General features: G+C 44.2%; 1 long non-coding RNA gene across 1 annotated transcript; it reads left to right on the top strand.

Moving 5' to 3' along the window:
- Positions 1-15,821: 15,821 nt before the first annotated feature.
- LOC144165142 (uncharacterized) lies at positions 15,822-20,623 on the top strand. The gene is made up of 3 exons (XR_013321382.1): positions 15,822-15,950; positions 16,901-17,012; positions 20,487-20,623. It is a non-coding gene; the product is annotated as an uncharacterized LOC144165142 (long non-coding RNA).
- Positions 20,624-20,895: the final 272 nt, after the last annotated feature.

Below are 20,895 nucleotides of genomic sequence, written 5' to 3'. Positions count from 1 at the left end.
AAAGACACTTCTTTGCAAAAACATGTTGGCCGGGCGGAATGCACACCTCATAAAACGAGGACAGGCGATAGGATGGTCGAAAAAGGATTTGAAAATACTAGACATTTTGCTATGCGTGTCTTTTTTTTTTAATACTCTTATACTGGCCCGATCATGTCTTGCCGCGCATAGAGATTTGGGTTGTTTTATTTTCGGAGGCCCGACAATGCCTTTAAACGCGCTACTGAAAACTTGATTATAGAGGTTGTATAGAAAGAAAAATAAATGCACCGTGCTGTGTTCAAGAAACAGGGCGTATGCGGTCCACGTTGCTAAGCATTTTTTAAACTTTGTGATGAGAACAAGCGCTATATCCTCCGTTATTTCACCACCGATTTAAACCCATACTCATTTATCCCTGAAGCTAACGGCCGGGCTTTCTGGAGCAGCACCAGTATGCGTATCAAATTAGCGCGCTCTAAAGACGTTGCGGTAGTTTTGCTCTGTGAACATACTGCGCTTCAATTCGAATGAATTTTCGTAGCGTAGGAAAATTTTCACATACGTTGTTATTACGTCAGCTTTCTTTTTTGAGTACCCAAGCATAATCTCTACGTAATGCAACAAGTGCAATGCCTTGTACCTGCACAAATAATGTGTAATTCACGCAGTTAGAACAATTAATAATTATGATATTCAAGATGTACAATTGTTGGTTTAAAATAGCAAAGAAAACAAGAAAACGTGAAGTGGAAAAGCGGTGTTCGAATGCTTACGCATTATTAGACAATTTTTGGAAGTTCTGTACAATTTCGCTTTTTTATTTCGTGTCCGGGCAAAAATTTAGCTTGCCAAGCTCGCCAAATATTTTTTTTAAGTTTTTTGTCGACCCGGAAATCCCACCTGCTCTCCTTAATTTTTTTCGAGGCTACAGGGAAGAAGTAAAAATATCAGGTAGAAACTGGAATCGCTTTTCATTCAACTGTATATATATATATTATCAAAATAAAAAAGGGCCGACATGATATTAGTATTCATAACTAAATAACGTGTAATCAAGTCATATGTGCCGTGAGATTAATACGAATTGTGTTGTTTTATTTAGTGCACGAGGAAAAACCTACATAAAAGTTGGTTACGTCTTAAACATTGAGAAGTGTTGGCACTCATAAATAGCAAGCGCCGTCACAAAAACATTGTTTCTGCTTGTCGGGAATTTTAATATATTCTCTGCAGTCGCAGCTTGCAGACAAAACGTAAATCTCTGACGTGCGTAAGGTCACAAAGAGCATGCCGGGCGACGTGAGACACAACGACAAAGCAATGCAAGACAGAAGGCACACTATCAACGCGTAATGCTGCTGCTGTGAATGGAATTTAACTTCCACCTTGACCAAATTAAGCTCGGCCGCCGCTAATCGTCTTTGTCTTTTAACAGGCGTAACATTAGTGCTGGTAAATGCCTTATGCGGAGCGTGGAACGCCGATGATAAGCCCACACTTCGAAATAGGCGGCCCAAAAGCCGGCGTCCCGCGGGCTGCGCTCACCGCAACCAGTCCCGGAACGGTGGCGCCGCCGCGGCAGCGATGGGTACTAGGCACCCTCACTCCGGTTTGGGAGCACGCGGCAGGCCGCACGTCAGTGCGCCTCTCATCCAGCGGCCGTGCCGGTACATGCAAACTAGGCTGCCCGGTTTCCTTTGTTCGTGGTGCTCCACCCCACACCAACATATACAGTCGCGCGCGGCCGTGGCAGCGGCGCTCCTCGATCCCTGCACTTGCTCGATCAGTAGCTTCATCCTGTTTGACGTACACTTGTCTTTGAAATCGTGTAGCATACTGGTGCCTCCGCAGCACTAGCGGCTCTAGTGGGACTTAGTTTCCACATGTGTGTAGCGCATTCTCCTATCACCACCTCGTTATAACAGGCCAGCTGGATTACGCAGCTAGATTGGGGTTACGGTAGTTTTGGTAAGAATTACCAAGTCTTTGTGATAATAAATCGTTGGCCTCTTTCACCACTGCTAGATTTAAGCATTTACCGCTAGTCGGACAAATGCCGTATACGCGCTCTTCGCTCTTAGAGCTTTTTTGTGGTGTTATCGTAATTTCTGGGCCGCGGTGCTTCCTGTGAACGAATATCGCCGACAGCCTGTGACCTTGTGAGGTTGTAATATGCAGGAAGACCGCATACATAGCCCCGAAGGCATCTTCCGGGCAAGGAATTCCGCTCGAAATTATGGTACTGCAATATTTTGCTGATTCGGAGCGGTATTTTACTATTCCAGACAAATATTATCTTTTCGCGGGATGTATACTTGGGAAATAAGTAATGCTGTGGTCTTGGTTTTCTTACTTTCCAGGAATGCTTTTTACCTATTAGCAGAGAGAGGAATTCTACCCCGATTGAAACACTGTTTGAGTTTCGCTAACGGGGGAGATTTTGAACAGAGTTATAAGCCCTGTAGTGAACGAAAACCGACGCGTTTAGAGAAATAGGTATTTCCTGAAGAAACGTCATTTTTTTTTTAATTTTCGAATATAAATGAAACATCCCTGGCCAAAGTACAGCAGTATGCAGCGTCCTTCCTATACCTAGCATTAGATATCGACATTCATGTCCGACGCTGTCAAACAGAAGGAAAAAAAACGCACTAGATAGTTTTACAAAGCATCCAACGTAGAGTAGTATATTCTCTATCATCAAGCTCGGCGACCTTGGATGTCTCTCCCGTATACTATAAAACATCACGGCACGGCCTGCTTAGGAACACGACACACTAGCAGATTTCGGGTTTGGCATTCGTGCCGACTTTTTAGACAGGAAAATTATACAGATAAGTGCAGTCAACGAATACCATTCTCCTTGTGCCGAGCCTCAGTAGAAACAGTGCGGAATGAGCGTAGCACAGGCGGCCGCTCCGGCTGGAAGTCCAGCGGGTTTTCGGCTACGCTATTCTCTCTTCCGGCATCGCGTATCCACATGGGGGCGCTGCATCGAGCCGCTTTTGGTAGCGTATTGCCCCACTTCTGGAACGGGAACCATTAAAAATGTACTTGCTGCTGGTCAAGTTTTCTTTTAATTTCAAAACCTCCTCACCTTCCCTTTATGGGAGGTGCAGCATCCGGGTCTCCCACGAAGGCAGAGGGGCCGCCAGCTCTGCTGTTTGTCCAGCCATGCACCACAAGTGTAATATGTGCCAATTTTTTTCTTTCAATGGAAGTTTAGATGACCCAAATTAGTTTCCGACGTTTTCAGCAAAGAGTTTCTGTTCCTTACGTTATTCTGGACTCTAGGTTAGGGAGAGCGTAGTAGTTCCAGACACGGCGTCCAGAAAAAAATAAATCGAATACAGCCGTACGTAAGTTTGACTAAATGATTATCGTACCGCCATACGGCACGCAAGCGACAACCTATTAACATTCGTTATCGTAAATCGGCACAGGCAAAACAAAATGGTCGCGGCCGAACTTTTTAATAGGAAAGTCAAGAATAATTTCGGGGTCATATGTTACAAAACAGGCTCTAATTCAAGGTGACGTCAATCAAAAATGCATTTAGAATGTCTAGAAGATGCAGAGTTGAAGAAAGAAGAAAGAAGGAAGAAAGAAGAAGAAAGAAAGAAAGTTTATTAATATGAAAGTGATACAACAGTACAAAATTTTTCAGACAAGGGTCCCAAAGTCGAAGACTGTACCGGGACACTCGGTAAGTTAACAACAGGGGTAATCACTGAGTAAACTTCAGGCAGCAAACAATAAACAGCGACAGGCAATTATTATCCAAAACAACAATAAATAGTAGAAAAAAATTCAACTGGAAATGTATGGCAATTACAACATAAAAAGTTGACAACATCTTGAGTAAACCATAGAATCAGAAAAAGTACGAGGTAGGTGTACAAGGCCGTCATATCCATTATACAATAGCAAAGACTAACAAGAAAAAGAATAAGCGATAGAAACACAATTAGAAGACAACATATGGTTTTTCAAGGATGATTTAAATGAAGACACGCATTTAGTGGATTTAACAGCAGCTGGTAGACTATTCCAAATTGATATGGCTGTGAAAGTTGAAGTCATTTTGCCGTAATTAGTTAAAACACGTGGTAGCAGAAAATGTTTATTTCAGGCAAATCTTGTGGTGTTCTGGTTTACTAAGAATTTTGGGTCGATGAAATTGAAATGCAGTTGGGAACATAAAGACTTAAAAATATTATGCTTAAATTATACCGAAACAACTTGTTGATTGGTAACGCATTATAATGGCGCAATAAATCCTGGGACTTGGACTGAGGATGGCTCGTGGTGATAATGCGAATTGATTGATTTTGGATATGTTGGGCTGATGATGTATGACAATGATAGGTGTTGCCCCATGCCACAATCCCGTAATTTAAATGACTATGAATAAAACAAAAGTACAGTGATAAAAGCGCACCATGTGAGGAAAACGGACGAGCTTTAATTAGGGCCCTAATACCGTATGCAGTTTTTTTCTTGATAAGGTTGATATGAGAATTAAATTTTAGGTTAGAGTTCAGTAAAACGCCAAGAAACGACACAGAGTTACAAGCAGCGATAAGATTGGTATCAAGCGTTCAAGCAGGGACGGAGTGTATTTGCCTTTGACTAGTTTTAAAGATCATATACTTCGTTTTTTCAGGATTAAAGTATAAGCAATTATTACTGCACCAATTAACTACGTTCGCGAGATCAGTGTCTTACTTAGATGCAAGGCCATCGATGGATTTCTCAGAAGATGTTATTGTGGTATCACCCGCATACAAAACGCAATGGCATAAATTCAGGCAGTCAGGAAGATCATTGATGTACGGTATGAACAGCAGGGTGTCGTGAATGTTGGGCCGGGCCGCATAGAAAGTCACGAGACTTGACTATTGTGTTCTCGCACACGCACACACAACATTACATTAGCTGGATAATGGAGAAAGCCGGAACAGACACTGTAGCACACGAGCGAACTAGATGCGGGAACATTCAAGTGCGGAAGACAGTAAACAAAGTCATGAAGAAAGTCACGCGCTCACAAACGCCGGTCGCGCGACGAGACGATCGCTGATGCGACGACGCGGAGACGTACTTCTCTGGATGGCGACGGGGCGGAGTAGTGAAGTCGATGAGGAGTTGCCCTCTCGCTGGCAGGGACGTGACGGTGGCCGATGGCTAGCGGCGGGACGGAAGTGCTTAGGCCTGCGCCATGGCGAGGCCTCGCTGCCCGCGCTCCATGCAACCGGAACACCGCTCACCCTGACTGGCGCAACACCTTCTTGTGGTCTCGTCGGCCGTCGTCTCGTTGACAGCGCGGGTGGTGGCTCAGGCGGGAGAGCCGGCGACGGTCCTCGGGCCTACACCGCGAGGGTGGCCGTCTTGCTGCCTCCGAAACGAACAGCTTCCGACGTCCTTCTTCCTCTTCCCTGCTTCCTCGATGCTGCTTTCTCTAGCGCGCACGTTACGCCACCGGTACCGGCTGATTGGCCCCCACTCTTCACGGCCCCTTCACTACACAGGGGTCCAAGTATCGACCCCTGGGGCACGCCTTGATTAATAGTTTTTGATTCTGAAAGTATACCGTTAGTGCACACAACGTATTCCCTGTTTAAAAGATAGTTTTATAGAAGAGGTAAGGTCGGGCAGTTACTCAAAGCTTTCAAGCTTTGTAAATAAGATGCTATGATTTATGGTATCGAAAGCTTTGGTGAAGTCCAGAAATACTGAGCCAACTAGGTAACCATTGTCAATTGAATGTTTAATGTGATCAGTTAAAGAAAGTAAGGCTAGACTAGTAGAACTTCCAGAACGAAAACCAAATTGACATTGTTTTAATAGGTTAAACTTATCTAAATAATTAGTTAAACGCTTAACAAACAACTTCTCAATAATCTTACGGAAGGAAAAAATAATTGAAATAGGTCGATAGTTAGAAGTGGCCGTTTTATCACCTTTTTTATACACCGTAATGACCTTCGCGCGTTTTAACAGGGGGAAAAGTGCCGGTTTTGAAAATTACATTAATTATATGGCTCATGAGTGCGCAGATCAAGTCCGCCACTATTTTTAGATGACGTGCCCAGGTATTGTGTAATCCGGGACTCGTGCTTTTTAAGTTGCGGATTGTTCGATATACGTCTTCGTTACTGGAAAAAAATGAACGCGTGGGACGAGGGAAGTCTATTTGGTACGTTCTTTTTCTATGTACTTGAGATAATGAAAAGTAGTCACTAAAAGCGTTGGCTATGTGGCCAGGCTGACTGTATGTTTCGTTGTTAAATCGAATTTTAGGTGTGATCTTAGGAGCAAAGGACGGCTTCAAAATTTCGTTCAAAAGCTTCCACTGATTTTTGGGACTATTTTTATTATTCATAAATGCATTGCTATAGTAGCCTTGCTTGGCCACTTTCAATAGTTTGTTCAATAGGTTACAATACTTTTTATATTGCTCCGCTAGAGTTGTGTTGAAAGGTTGTTTCTTAGTTTTTTTATATTTTCTTTCTTTCTTAAACTAGTTAACAATGCACTCGTCATCCAAGGGTTACTAGAAAGTTATGTTGTTTTTTGCACTTCACTTTCCTCTAGCTGACAAAAACGGCTTCAAGGAAAAGGCTAGAGCATTCAGTTACTGCTTCGACGGGATCAGATGATGAATTAACATTAGACCAGTCAGTGGAAACTATGGCATCAAGAAACTTATGCTTATTAAAGACAGTTGTAAAATACGAGGACTTCGTTGGAGAGGCCTCACCAAGGAAAGCAACAAAAATGGGAAAATGATCGGTAATGTCAACTTCAACCACACCAGAGACTGAGGATGGCGTAACATTTGATAGAGCATGATCTAATAAGCTGTTTGTCCCATGAATGCTGCATCTTGTGGGAGAAGTAAATAACGACTCAAGGCCATAGCCAGTAAAGCAATCGGTATGAGCTGCATACATATTAGAAGTTTGATCTAATAAATTTATGTTGATATCGCCCATGAGTAAGATATCGTTTTTTTCAAAGGATAACTTGTTAAGAATTTGATCCAGAGCTAATAGCAATTCAGTGACTGAAGATGATGGTGACCGATAAATGCAGCCGAGAATGAATTTTTTGCGACTATCTGGAATGAATGAATGGTCGGTCTCTATCCAAACTGATTCGCAGTTACTGACGTCAATGGCAAGGTCATGCCTGCGACTGTACGCAATGCCAGAAGAAACAAAACTGGCAGCACCACCATGACTACCCTTTTCGCGGTGACAGTATTCAGGAACATAAGATGGGAAACCATACAAGTCAGAGTCATCGTCGCAGAGCCACGTTTCCGAGGTACAAATAAACGAAAAAGAGTGATTTAGTGATGAAACAAAATTAGTGATACCGTCAATGTTTTTCCGGAGGTTTCTTGTGTTAAAAGGAATGAGTGATCGGTGATCGTCGGTGAGCAGTAATTTGCAGACACCCGCGGACACCAAAGACATCTCGATTTGATGAGCACATGACATTATTCAACATTTTACCTGAAAATGCGCAGGTCAGCCTCGGATGAGATGCGGTATACATTACTATCGCATGTTTTCCTAGCTTTGATTAGGCAATTGTCAGTCCAGAGGAACTGCCAAGAGCGCTCTTTCTTCAGTTTGAGGGCCATAGCAAACTGTATCTTGTTTTCGTCCGTCAGATGGTCATTCACATATACCGGCTCGTGTTCCTCGCCAGAAAAGCCAGTCTGATTGGTCCTCAAACGGGCTTTTCGTGCTTTCCGGACGAAATCATTTTTCTTGCCCCGGCAACAAAAACGGGCAATAATGTTCAGATCGTCAGATTTCGTGGGCACATGGTGAATGACATCCAAGTCAGCTGAAGAAATAGGACAGTCGATAGCGTCCCCAATGGCTGTCAAAATGGCTGCACAGTTTTCGCCCTTCACAGCGCTGCATTTTTGGCCACGAGTTCCTTGTTAGACGCCACGAGCGCCTTGTTGGACGCCACCAACTCATCCCGTTCCTTCACCATGTCGTCGAAGTGTTTGCTCATGAATTTTACACTGTAAGTCAGAGATTTCATCAACATCTACATCTTTGTCTTTTGTTTTCTCCTCAAATTTTCAAGCGAGGTCTGTAACCAACGCCTCAAGCTCTACAATTTGCTTAGCAAGTTCAGCGTTAGTGGGCATTATGCAGTTCAAGGTTAATCCAAAAATTCTGATTGGGCAGCAGTTGCGGCGTGGAAAGGCCAAGAAGTAGGCTATACAGTACCGAACAACTAACCTGCAAATATGCAGCGCGAAGATTAGGTGGTGATTCAACCGCCGCAACTGCGCTGCCAACTGTCGATCTTGGGCCTTGATGCGCCTTGTTGTCTCCTCCGATGAGGTCCCGTGCCATCCGCGCAGCCGCAAGGGATGCTGAGGAAAGGGTCACGTGGCGGGCAAGGCAGGGATGCTGGCGACAAATCCACGGCGCTAGATCAAGGCACGCTGATGACAGCCTGCAAATATGCAGCACAAAGATTAGGTGGTGTTCAACCGCCACAACTGCGCTGCCAACTCGAAAGCACCCTGTCTCATTGTTAATTCTTCGGATGACCAATAAGTGGTCACTTGAGTACTTGTAATTCGTAAACTCCCCATATGGGCTTCAAGCCTCAACAGTAGATTTCGTATCGGTGAGCGTCCGGTTTTCTCCAGTACGCATACCCAGTGAAACGAAATGCAAAAAGACGTACAGGTATGAGCTAGAGTTCACGTACGCACTGGAAAGCCATTTTCATTTGAGCGCTGCATTGTGATACCTTGAAAATGACGCAATCGACCTCCAAACAACACCGGAAGGCGTTTCTGTATTTCAGTAGCTGGGGAAAAAACAATTTCATGTTTTGCAATAGCCGAATTAGTGCATGTTTTAATACAAATATATTTTATGCGCATGAAATATGGAAATGAGTAGTCACGTTAGACTGGATGACGCTTTGGCTGTACGGATTTTTTTCTTCAGAAAAGAATCAGGGTGGTTTCCGCATAACCATACAAGCTGCTGTGGCGGCAAGGAAAACACAGGAAACAAGAACAGTTGCAGTGGGGAATTATATCGAATGAAAAGTAATTACAGCTGCTTAATCCCAGGGCTTCGTGAAAAACCTCTCCGTTCACCTGGCGGAACTAAGCTGCCACCTCCAACTCGCACCAAAGCATCCGCTCAACGGCGCTCCTGTCCGTCCCTCCAATTTGCGTGCAGGGCGCGCGGAAGTCAATGAGGGACAGCATAGATTGCCTGTCTAATTAAAACGGATCGCGCGCGTCTAATTAAGACGTGCTGACCATGCCGTTCGCGCCGTCCCTGGAGAGCGCTGCGCTCGATGCGGCGTGTAAGCAACGTCTCCAAACCCAAGCTGAGGTTTTGCTTTCTGCAGGAATTTTAAGCACCACGAATGCAACATTCTTTCTTTGCAACATTATTAATTCGGATATTGATTACTACAGCAAGTGTTTGCACCCGCATCTTGAAAATGTCTGGAAAGATCACGACCGCTCTACATACATCACAAATTCATTGTTTGGCATTGTATGCCGCACACGCTTCGAACTGCGAAGCCAAAATGAACGTTTAATGCAGAATTTCTCAGGTGATTTAGTAGCAACCCAAGCCTAGAGGAAAGATATAACGAAAGCTTTGAGTGCATGGTAACGGCTGCCTATATTTTTAAGAACTGAAGGTGATTTAAACCCTTCTAACGGTAAGGAACATAGAAGCAATTAAAACTGAATATGAAGATCGGAGCAGCGAAGGCGAACCCTCCAAGTTTTGTCAAGATCAGCAATTTACTTGCTAGTTTGCCCAAATTCAGCGTCCTTGAGGCACAGTCGATTCGACATTTATGAATATGCCTTCCTCGCCCCGATGGAAATGTAACTCTTTGCACGGCCTTCTGGTTAAAGATGCCCAGGTGGTCAAAATTAATCCGGAGCCCTCCACTACGGCGCGCCACATCGCCTGCGTTGCGTCGGCGTGTTGAAACTTGAACCCTTGTTGTGCCCGAGCGCCCAGCAAAATTCGCTGCACGACGCGACGCGCCGACAGCGGGGCCGATTCGCGCCTCGACCAAACCGCCCTCGGCTGACACGCCCAGACTTGCATTGCCGCAGATCCGCCTCTCCTTTAAGTGTCGTTGCGGCTCCGCCGAATCATGCATCGGGCGAACAGCCGGAGGCAGACGCGCCGCGACATGCCTGGAGAGGGTTCCGCTGTGTCGCCCTCTCTATCCTTGTCACGGCGGCTCGGCTGATGCAATTGCTTCGCCTGCATTCGTGGGATTTCAAACTTCGGCCAGCGAGAGTCTCACTTAAGCGATTCTTAGTTCTCCGAGCTGCAACGGACTCCAGGGGGTATAAAACCCGCCCGGAAGCACAGCGAGGCGGCACTTTTCGGAGGCACCGAGTAGAGACGTGCTGTCGCCTCTGTACGAGCCATGTAAACCTTTGTTAACCATGGACATACTGTGTATAAATGTTGCTTCACCTCTTCGTCGGCTCGAGAACTTCATCGCGCTGCTCTCCGCCGCGTCGACGGCGGAAGGAGCAAGGCAACATCGCTACACCGGTGACTGCGCTCGGAAAGCCAGTCTCAACAGTGGTGGCAGCGTGCCAACACCCTAAAATCACTCAAGCAACTACTGTGAATAAAACAGGCGTCTTCAAAATGAGTCACGCAATCACTTCGGCCAACATGTTTAGGTATCTTGCCACGAGGATAAAAAAAACAAAAAACTAGTGGGCTAATAAGAGTAAGCCGCAATTATGATGCATGAGTAGGAACAGTACGGCGACTGAGGCCAACGTTTTATCGACCTAGGTTGAACAACTACGAATAACGCGATTAGAATACGTGCATTTCACTGGTAAATATGCCACGATCAGCTACCGCGCACGCCAACGTATGGCTATAGCAATCATTCACACGTCTCGGTTATGAAATAGGCTTCATCTTTCATGCCAAAAAATGTCTGCTCCAATCAAGCAGACATTGGCCTAGTTTTCATTGTTTTTCCGTGAAGCTCAGTTACGATCCCCATCCTTCACAAAGATATAGTGGACGTTACGTCTGGTGCTGTATCACAAAGCTGGCTCCAAATTCCCGGCACATATGCCTCACTGGTCCAAAAGGAGGCCACCGAAAATATGAAAAAAAATCGCGCCAATCCACCCCGTGAATGTGGTTGGAAAGCAAAGCTGTAAACGGCACCCATAACGATTACTCATGCGACGCCACTTAAAATCACTCGCATCGCTCTACAAATAGTAAAACCAGAGAGAAGTGAAATGCACTTAACCACACCATTTATTACTTCAAAGAGATATTCTTGGTAAGGTTAAATCAATGCATGATGCATGAACGGTGTTTGGTTGAGTTGTATTGGTGTAGCAAGAGTGGAAACTTTTTTTTATAAAATCAAAGTAAGCTCCAACCCGGTGTTAGACGATCTGACTTCTCCTTCTCTGCGCCGCGGACGGAGGCGACGAGACTTGCGGCTGAGAAGGAGGAGGAAGAAATACTTCTGTGCAGATTTCTGAAGGGCCCAGAGTGCAGCCTTGGGGAGTGATTCCTTCTTCTGTGGGGCTCATATGCAGTCCACGCGGCCTGTGTTCTGTCCACCCGCCGAAGCTGCGTAGGTAGAGAGGGCCTGGACAGCAGCATCTCCCATTGCTCTTGTTGGGTAGTTGACGGAAAGAGAGGAGGTTGCTCAGGGGTAAAGACGCACACCCCGATTACGGGGCGGAGTATTCCTACTTCAGAGAAAAATTTACATTCAGCGTCGTAGCGATTCGGATACATTACGTGAAGACGCGTAGGCTGTGGGAAGGAGCCCGGATTGTATGAGCCGTAGGGTAGTTTGTTGTTCTCTGGAAAGGTCAGGGTAAGGCGAAGGTACGGTCTGTCTCAGAAGGCGATAATGCTGGATTATCTCCCTGGACGTGACAAGCGGGTGACTGTCCTCGTGCAGCTCCATAGCACGGGAGGTAAAAGCGCGTGCTTGTTGGGTGGGCGTATTTGTTGCCCTACATTGAAGCGTGAGGCGGTGTCCAGATGAGCTGAATGGAACCGTTTGGGGAGTGGTTTTTTAGCGCGCACAGTGCAGGTCAGGGCACCCAACCCGACTGGTAATTCCAGTAGGCTTGCTGGGAATCGGTGACTACCCTCCGAACCCCTGGTTGATTGAGAGCCAAGGTGATGGCTGCCTCTTCTGCTGCCGTTATTTGTTGGGTCCTAAGCGAGGTACACGCAAGAGGGTTGGTTCTGGAGGTTGCCACGATGATGGCGTGTTGCTGCCCTCGATGTTAGGAGAAGTCTGTGTAGATAACTGCATGAACCCCACCGAGGGTGGTGTTTAGCGCTTGAGCCCATGCTTTTCTTTGACTCTCGTCATGTTAGGGGTTCATATTTCTAAGCAAAGGGAGCATCTTTAGTTTTAGTCGCCAAGAGTCTGGGAGTACGTCAAGCGGAGTGACATTCTGGGCTGCCGAGCCAATCTGGTGAAGCATGCGGTTACCCACCGCAGTTCTGAGTCGGACCTTCTGGTTAGAAAGACGGCCGTCTATCAGCTCTTCCACCATGTTGTGGAGCCCGTGCTAAGCAGCCTTAGTGTGGACGCACTCATGAGAAGACCAATGGCCTGCTCCACCGCCTTTCTAATCATTATGTAAAGCATCTCTATGTCTTCCTCGTCGAGAAGAAGGTAGGGGTTTGTCGTAAGTAACTCTGGAGAGGACAAAAGCTTCAATTAAATGAAAGGAACCGGATTCTTTTAGGCTTCGCTTCTTGGTGGCAACTCGCCTGATGATGTGCATGATTAGATTATTGCTGTTTTTGAGGCGCTGCAAGGAGACGCCACTCTTGGTGTTGGCCTGGAAATGTAGGCCCAGGATCTTGATGCTGGGGTTCGGAGTGATGGCCTGGTCATCATGGAGTATTTGAATGTATTCCTTGATTTGGCGTGAAGGCGGACGACAAGGAGCTTCATTTTTTACGTGAACACTGGAGGCCACAGGCTTTAGCACATTGGCGTACTAAAAGTGAGATTCCATGGATTGGTGTGAGCTTCCTTTATTTTTGTAACTCTTAGCACATGAGCAAGGTGCGCACAGGGCCGCGAGGCGGGCGTGAGTGGTCGTGTGACGCTTTCACGTGGCATTCAGCGAGAAGGCAAGGGGTAAACCCGTAGATGTGCTTGGTCAGTACACCATTTGTCTTTCCGTGTTCCTGTGGGCTCGTAGCTAAATCGGTAAGACAACGGGCTCTCGCTTTGTTAGTCTATTACCCTCACAAAAATGGATTACGAATTTCTGAAGAGTTTTCATGGAGATCTTATGGAGTCACAAGAAATACGACAGAAACTCATCAGGAACTCTGAGCTTATGGACTTGCCCCCATAAAAAATCTACAAAATTTTTATAGCTACTTCTCCACAGAAATTCATTAAGAGCTAACTCTTCAACACCTCTATAAATATTCTGTAGAATTTCTACCGTCACTTCTCCATAGAAACTATGTGAACTTAAACAACTCAAGGCCTCTATGAAGACTCTGTAGAATTTTTGTTGTGACTTCCCCATAAAAGTTCATTAAGCTTCCACTCATCAAAGCCTCATCAATTTTTACAGTTAGTTCTCCATAGAAACTCTGTGAACTTTAACTCAATTATAAGCCAGCTCCCCAGCACTTTTATTGTTTGCCATCATAACTCGTGTGTACCAGCGGCCGTCCTTCCATCCAGGCACTACGATACACGCGCGCACACACACGTACACGCGATTCACGTGTCGCGAGAGCGTCGGCGTTGATCGGCGTCGCCGCACCATCACGCAGGAGAGCTGCAAAAGCCGCAACCACATGCAAACGCATGGAACAGGCGAAGTCATGCGTCAACCACTGCGTCGACGAACGTTGCTGAGCACGTTTCAATGAACTCGATCTGCACGACTTTTAAAATATTTTTGATCGTTTATGAGCAGTTATTTCAATTGTTTAAATGCAGTAATTAGCATTCTAGATTTGCCATACAAAATGCACTTTCTTTGCTCTACAAGAATGCTTGCGGGCCATTTTTGAAATGTTGCAAAATGTATTTCAAGTTATCACAGTCAAATCTTAACAAAACAACACAGCCTCATGAACAAAGACGCAGTTCGAACAAATTCCTTGCAACTTGATGTCCTACCTAGAAGTAATGTACAGACTGCTTGATGACTTTAAAGCGTGAGCAAAACAAATTTTCAGCGCTGCCTTGCTACTGAGGTTAGTCAGACTTAAAAGGCAAGGTGTCCTGGTACCCTTTGTTTACGCCAGTACAAAATAGGTGATCTAGCTATCACCAAAAAATAATCGGCACTTTGTGTGAAGATTCGAACCTTTGACCTTCAAAACAGTAGCCCAGTAAATACCGAACCTCACGGAAGGAGGTAGGGACTTAGTGCAGAACTTCGTATACAAGCCACATTGCCAACAAGCCTTGTAAGTTTTTTTTTTTTTTGGGTGGGGGGGTCATTGTTGTCAAATATCAACAAAATAAGATAGGATGATGAACGAAGACGCAATTAGCACAACTTTACTTGCTACTTGATTTAACCTGAGTGTATGTACCGACTGCAGCTTCATGAATTCAAAGTGTGAGCAAAGCAAATTTCGGGGCTGCCTTGATACTGAGGTTACCGTCGAACGTCACTTGTAGGTTAAACTGCAAGGTACTCTGCCTTTTTTTTGCCTATGACACCCTCATTGCAAAAAAAAGGTTTTCCTACGATTCGAACCATGGACTTTCAAAACAAAAGGCAATTGTCCAAGCTCCTAACCACTCGACCACGCCAGAAGGTGGACGCGGGCGCAAGAATTTGGTACACTAACAGAGGCTGCCAACGAATATTGTCGGGTGATTCGTTTTGGTCGTATTTGACAAATTTCAGCAGTGATAACGCTTGTTTCTTCCACACCGATCTTGGAGGCGAGGCCAAATATGCTAATAATGCAAGTGATGTACCCAAAGCTTCCTTATTTGAGCCAAGAAAACCAATCGCGCTTCATCGTTCACCCTATGCAAACTACGGTAGCCGCGAATGAAATTGAATGCGCCGCTAGATTTCTGGCTTTAATAAACTTTGTTCGTTACGCACCGATCTTGCAGACAAGCCCATAATGCTAACACTACAAGCGATGTAGCCAAAGTTCCCGTATTTAACTCACAAAAAGCTATCCGAAATCCCCGGTCTCCCCGATAGAAGCCAAGCTAGCCACGAAGGAATGCGCACTTTCGAACAGAAATAGCTTGTAATTTGCCTCAAGGCACCCGATTACCGTAGTTAAAAAGAAATTGATTGTTTTTTGCGAAAGTAATGACCCCAAACCAGGAGATGGACATGGAATCCGGACGTATCGTCTGCTTTCGGATGCTTTCTGGCGCTCCCCCGTCAGCTCACGTCGCCGTGCATTTGCCGACACCGTCAACGCGGGGCGATGTCGACGCGCGAAAGGGCGGAAAGTGCGCTGCTAGTGGTAGCGGCCTCAGAACAAACCGTAAAATTACGGCGCCCGCCACCCCACGCCAGCTGTATATAATATGCCGTAATCTACATTGTCGGTACAATTACTGTTTCCTTTAAAAAACCCCCACGCTCAAGCTTTTCTTGTATATAATTGGCAACTAATATCTGTATTTACCAATAACTTGGGCATCTATTTCGCCACGCGTTTTTTTAAAGGTGGGTGTCATTTCAGGAACTAGTTTTTCCCTCGGACGAACATGAGACAGGAAAGTGCTGCGCGGCGAGCCCGACCGTCCTATGTGCACTCCGTATCGGTTCGCGTGCTACTGGCCGTTGACAGCACGGGTGTGCACGCCTTCAACTTTCGTTGTTTCGGTGATTTGACTACCATGGATTTATCTACCGGACGAAGAAATACTGCGAAGTAGTGAAGGTAAGTGAGTACTAGTGAACTTTATTTTCTTGTCATATGCATTTATCGTAGCAGAGTTGCTCTCGAACTGCGGCCCGCGTAAGCGGTTAGTACTAACGATTTCAGTGACTCGCTTTGTTCGTTGCGCAGATCTGTCGGTAGACCTTTGTACCTTGCGTGTGTAAACAGAATCAATTCTCACGCAATTTCTAGCCCTGTGTTTGGTGAAGTGTGTGTGTGTCCTGTTCTGTTTGTGTGTCCTGTTCTGTTTTGCTAGCCGAATGTTTTGATATAAAATGAAATAAGGGAAGCTGGAGAGTGCGAATATGAGAATATGAGTGCGGGTACGAATATAAGTGTGTGTGCATTAACCGCACATCGTGTACTTTTAGCGTGATATGCACTCTTGGTTTTTGTTTCGTTTCTGCAGATGCCGTTTTTTTTTCGCCATAATAGTTTTCAGTTAAAAAACGTGCACAATAAATTGAATTATTGCCGTGCGTGTAGCATTAGAATAAAATAATAAATCGAGTGATTTCCGAGCGTACAGCATTAGATTAGAATGCCATCTGGATGTTTTTTTTTCGCGTTTCGATTGAATGATTAATCTTTTTGAACGCTCAGTTTGGTCGTGACATGTTGGAATGAACAAAGTGTATGGAACCTGAATTTATTTGTAACGTCAGAACTACACGCATGTCGTAACTGGTACAGTAGTATGAGTAGCGCTGGTTGCGCTTCGTACTCTTACTGTAGCATCTCAAACGTAAATTAACCATTCAGAACCAAGTAAAAATATTCAAGAATGGCTGTTAAATTTGGGTCACTTACGGAATTTCCAGCTTAATGAATTTTAGTGTGCAACACACCTTGGTGATCAGAGTAACGCAGCATTTGGGATTTCGCAGGTTTAAGGCAGAGTATGATTCTGGTGTCTGGCCTGTCGTTTTCTAATAACTTACATGTTGCAGGCTGCTGACTGGTGCAACTTGCATTCAAAATGACTTCTTGGTGCGGCCTACTTCAAGGACCGAGGCTGTTTCCTCATCGGGCACCGCCGACTGTTTGGCAGTCTATGCAAAAGTGGGTGAACACGTTCCTTTTATGGTTTTTACAGACCTCGTCTTCCTGTTACATGCACAACGGAATTTCAGTAATCTGAAGTCGTCATTTTTTCGCTAGGACTCTTTGAAGGTGTTTAAGCAATCTTACACCAGTGCTGTTTTTGGTGACTATTTGTGCAGATTAGATTTTTTCCGACACAACGTAGCACTGCGAATGCTTGATGTAGATTTACAATCTAAACAACACAAGGTACGAGCTGACTCTCATTTGTTTATTGCACACTAAATGTATTTATATACTGAACTTTTGTGGAGACGCAGATGTGCTGCTGAATCTCGAATGATGCCAACCATTTCAAGAGGTTCTTTCGGCCACGGCAGCCAATTTTGGAATGAAAGAAAAAAAAACGAAAGTACCGGCTCTTCACTACTGTACCCCACAAGACCAGCTATAGCTTCAGCGCGTAGAACCCCCAAGTTGGATTTATAAGGGCAGATCATCCCTCTCGTCAACCGAAGCAGTGCGCGTAATGGTAAAAAAAATTAAATATGCATGAAAAAACTTCAGACCGATTCAACTTAACAGTAGTGCCCTGCTGAGCATCCCTTCATAAAAGCTTTAATGAACTTGTGGGCTGGTTGGTATCTGCTTTGCCCTAAAATCCTAGCCCCACTGAATTGCTGGTCACGATTTCACGCCCCACAATGGGGAGGAAATGGTGGGCAAGTGGGCCAAATCGCAATTTTACCTGTCGCAAGTGGTCAGTGCCCATTTTGTTGGCTAAATCATTAATGAATTGTGTGACGCAAACAGGGAAAAATAAATCTTGGTTCAACACCTTACACACAATTTTTTGTTTTGGATGCACATAGGGATGTCGGGAAGTTCGGCCTGTTCGAAACGCCTGGCATTATTGAAGCATTTGGGAACCAGCGCGATATTTCGGTGCATATATACATTCTTTGTGTTGATGAACAGCTGAGAAATAGCACTTGTTCTTGTCCTGTGTTTTTGCAATTGTGAGCTTAGGTCCAATTTTCATGCTGTTTTTTTTTTCATGTTTTACAAGCGGCAATTTGCCTGGTAACATATTCTTTTGCTAGAAAACTTTTTCAAGCATCAAGCAAGTTATGGCTTTTTGCAAAATTTACTTGAAGGATTTATTGCTCTGTTTATTAGGGTTGACGGGATTTGACTACTGTATTTAATGTAAATTGCGAACACTTTCTACTCAATATTTAGTGCCAGTGTACGTTTGGCTGCTCCAATAAGAGCATGAACAGTAAAGAAAAGGAAATATTTCACATACATATTTGTGCCTGATGACTATTCTGTGGGCGTGCGAAGTTTGGTTGGTAGTAATTGTCAGGTGACGTTTTATCCGTAGCCGTGCACGTTGATAGGGACATTTGAAACATAAAACTTACTCAAAAAATTTCTGTTGTCTTTTTTGCTGCTATTAAAGCTATAAATATGACAACATGCATTATCCGTACCTCTTGCTGTTCAAACTTCCTTCACAGATCTCTTCATACACAGTAAGCTGTTAGTATAGCTCCAGGTTTGAAATATTTGGTTCAATGCTTACTTAAAAGTTTTTGGACAGAAATCCTTATTAGGGACTTTCACGTAGTGTGTAGCAATTGTAGTTTATTCGTCTTTATTGCGTTTCTTGCAATTGTGCATGTCTATATCCTCAGCACAAACCGACTAGACAGAGGGAAAAGAAAACATGGGACAAGCTCTGAATGTCAACTAAAATAAACTTATTGGAGTTGCACAAAAATGTATACCCAGCATGCATACAAAAAATGAGAGAAACTTAACCCAATAATGCCCGAGGCTTTCATCGGGTTAAATGTTGTTTTTGTGCATCTATTGGCGGCATATTTTTGTGTAACTTCATAGCCTGTCCTGTGTTTTCTTGTCCCTTTGTTCTGTATGTTTTGCACTGTGGAGCTGATTATTTACCAGCGTTACTACAGTTGTACATTTTGGTTTGTTGGCGCTGCTCATGACAAAATAGTTCACCCCATTGCTTATTTTTGCTCAGCTTTGGCTCACGTCTCCCCACACGGACAGCGTCCTTTGTTTTATTTTTGTTCTATTTGGCACCCTTTACGGCAGCACAAGGCAGGTCGTTTTCTGTGCCGCTTAGTCTCTCCTCCTTTCAACAGTTTTTTCACCTGCATTAATTTTTTCGTTGAAACGAACCGAATATATTTAAGGAAGCTCTGTAACTTTTCTTTGTGAATTTGTGTTTTTCCTTATGTCTGCCCAAGGCCGCCTTGCCAGCATACTAAGCAGTGTTGACATGAACCACGCTACCAATGGTAGTAGGTTGGAAGAGTTTTGCTTATATGTATTTCGTCTTCAGGCTAACTATTATGGAATGTCCATCATGGCATTAGTGGTTTTTTGCATTGGAAAAAGCTACTGTGGTAAAAAACCATGAATGAAAATTTGCTCGAAGCCGTACAACACTATGTGTTGCTAGCCATAGAATACTATGCGTTCAAAATAGCTGACATCTGAGCATAAATTGTCCATAAATTACGGCAACTTGTTTCCTGCACATCGTTCAGAACAGTGGTTTTTAATGTGGATAGTATTTTGGATATTTCTCGTCTATGAAAGCGGGGGATCCACATGTTCGCCCGCTTAAGCGGGGGATCAAACTTTCGTTCACACGTCTCAGCAGTGAATGAATTTGAAAGCTAAAAAAACGTAAAGGCATTGCAAAATAACTGATGATAATTGATAGAGAGCAGACATCGAAGCTGCATAATAGCTGCTTACAACAAAATAATAATCAGTACTTTTTACACGTAATGAGCCTTCCTTGTACAGCAGTGGTCCTGTGGACATCTATATTGCCTAAAACAAATTGTTGGGCTTGTCATGTGTGCCAGCTACTTAGAACTGCACAAGACATAACAACGGACATATGCAGAGAATGAGAATGACAACCGCATAGGTGTCCTGTGTATACAGGCGCACAAGCTATTTAGGTGTCCAAACATTATTCATAAGTGAACCCAAGTCATGGGTGCTTTCATTGGATAGCTTTTTTTGGCAGGTAACCTGTCATTCTGGGGATTCAGATAAAACTTTATTAGCCTTCAGTCATTTTTGCTGGTGCCGAACGTCTGGTGACATGAGGTGGCTTTTTATACTGAGAGATCATATACATGTGAGCAAAATCTTTTGAATTACTACCACTGCTGGTACGGTTCATGTAAAAATAATTTGGCACACATGCAACCTTAAAAAATTCAAGCAATGACACAAGTATTCAAATGAGAATTAGTGTATTCTTGCTAACAATTTATCATCAAATTAGCATTTAAGGAAATTAAAAATGGGCTAAATATCAGCATCGAAGAGAGTCAAACTAAAAACAGAACTTCAGCAAAAAAAGGATATTTTAAAAAAAATGTTACTTTTGATATGTTGTATTCTGATATCAGCTTGCTTTTTCTTTCTTTCCAGGCTGCACATGTGCCAAGTTTGCCGTGCCACAGCAGCTAATCAAGGGGACCCTCCTGTCCGTAGTGTCACGGAAAATCAAGGCTGTCGGTCAGTCAGCTGCATAGTTCTGTCTCAGAATTAAATCAATCGTGAGTCGCTGAGTTTTGTCTCTGCTTGTATATTTCAGCACCTTTGACTGGCTGGCCTTTCAGCTAGCTGTCGCTGTCTGACTAAATTTATGTGTGACTATCAATGCTGGCGATTTACATCTTGTGACTGCCAAAAATGCCCGTATTTTGCCCAATAACACTTACTTGCAGCAAAGCGTAAAATGTGTAATTATGTATCAATTTGCTGACCTAAAATATTCACGTAGTTCAAGAAACCCATTACAAAAATGGCAAGAACACGTCAGGAAGTACGCAGAAAT

The sequence above is a fragment of the Haemaphysalis longicornis genome, unplaced genomic scaffold, assembly GCF_048455015.1.
Source record: "Haemaphysalis longicornis isolate Haplotype H1 unplaced genomic scaffold, Haemaphysalis longicornis Haplotype H1 scaffold_1, whole genome shotgun sequence".
NCBI classification, from domain to species: Eukaryota; Metazoa; Arthropoda; class Arachnida; order Ixodida; family Ixodidae; genus Haemaphysalis; species Haemaphysalis longicornis.
This window is presented reverse-complemented; position numbering and strand designations above follow the sequence as displayed.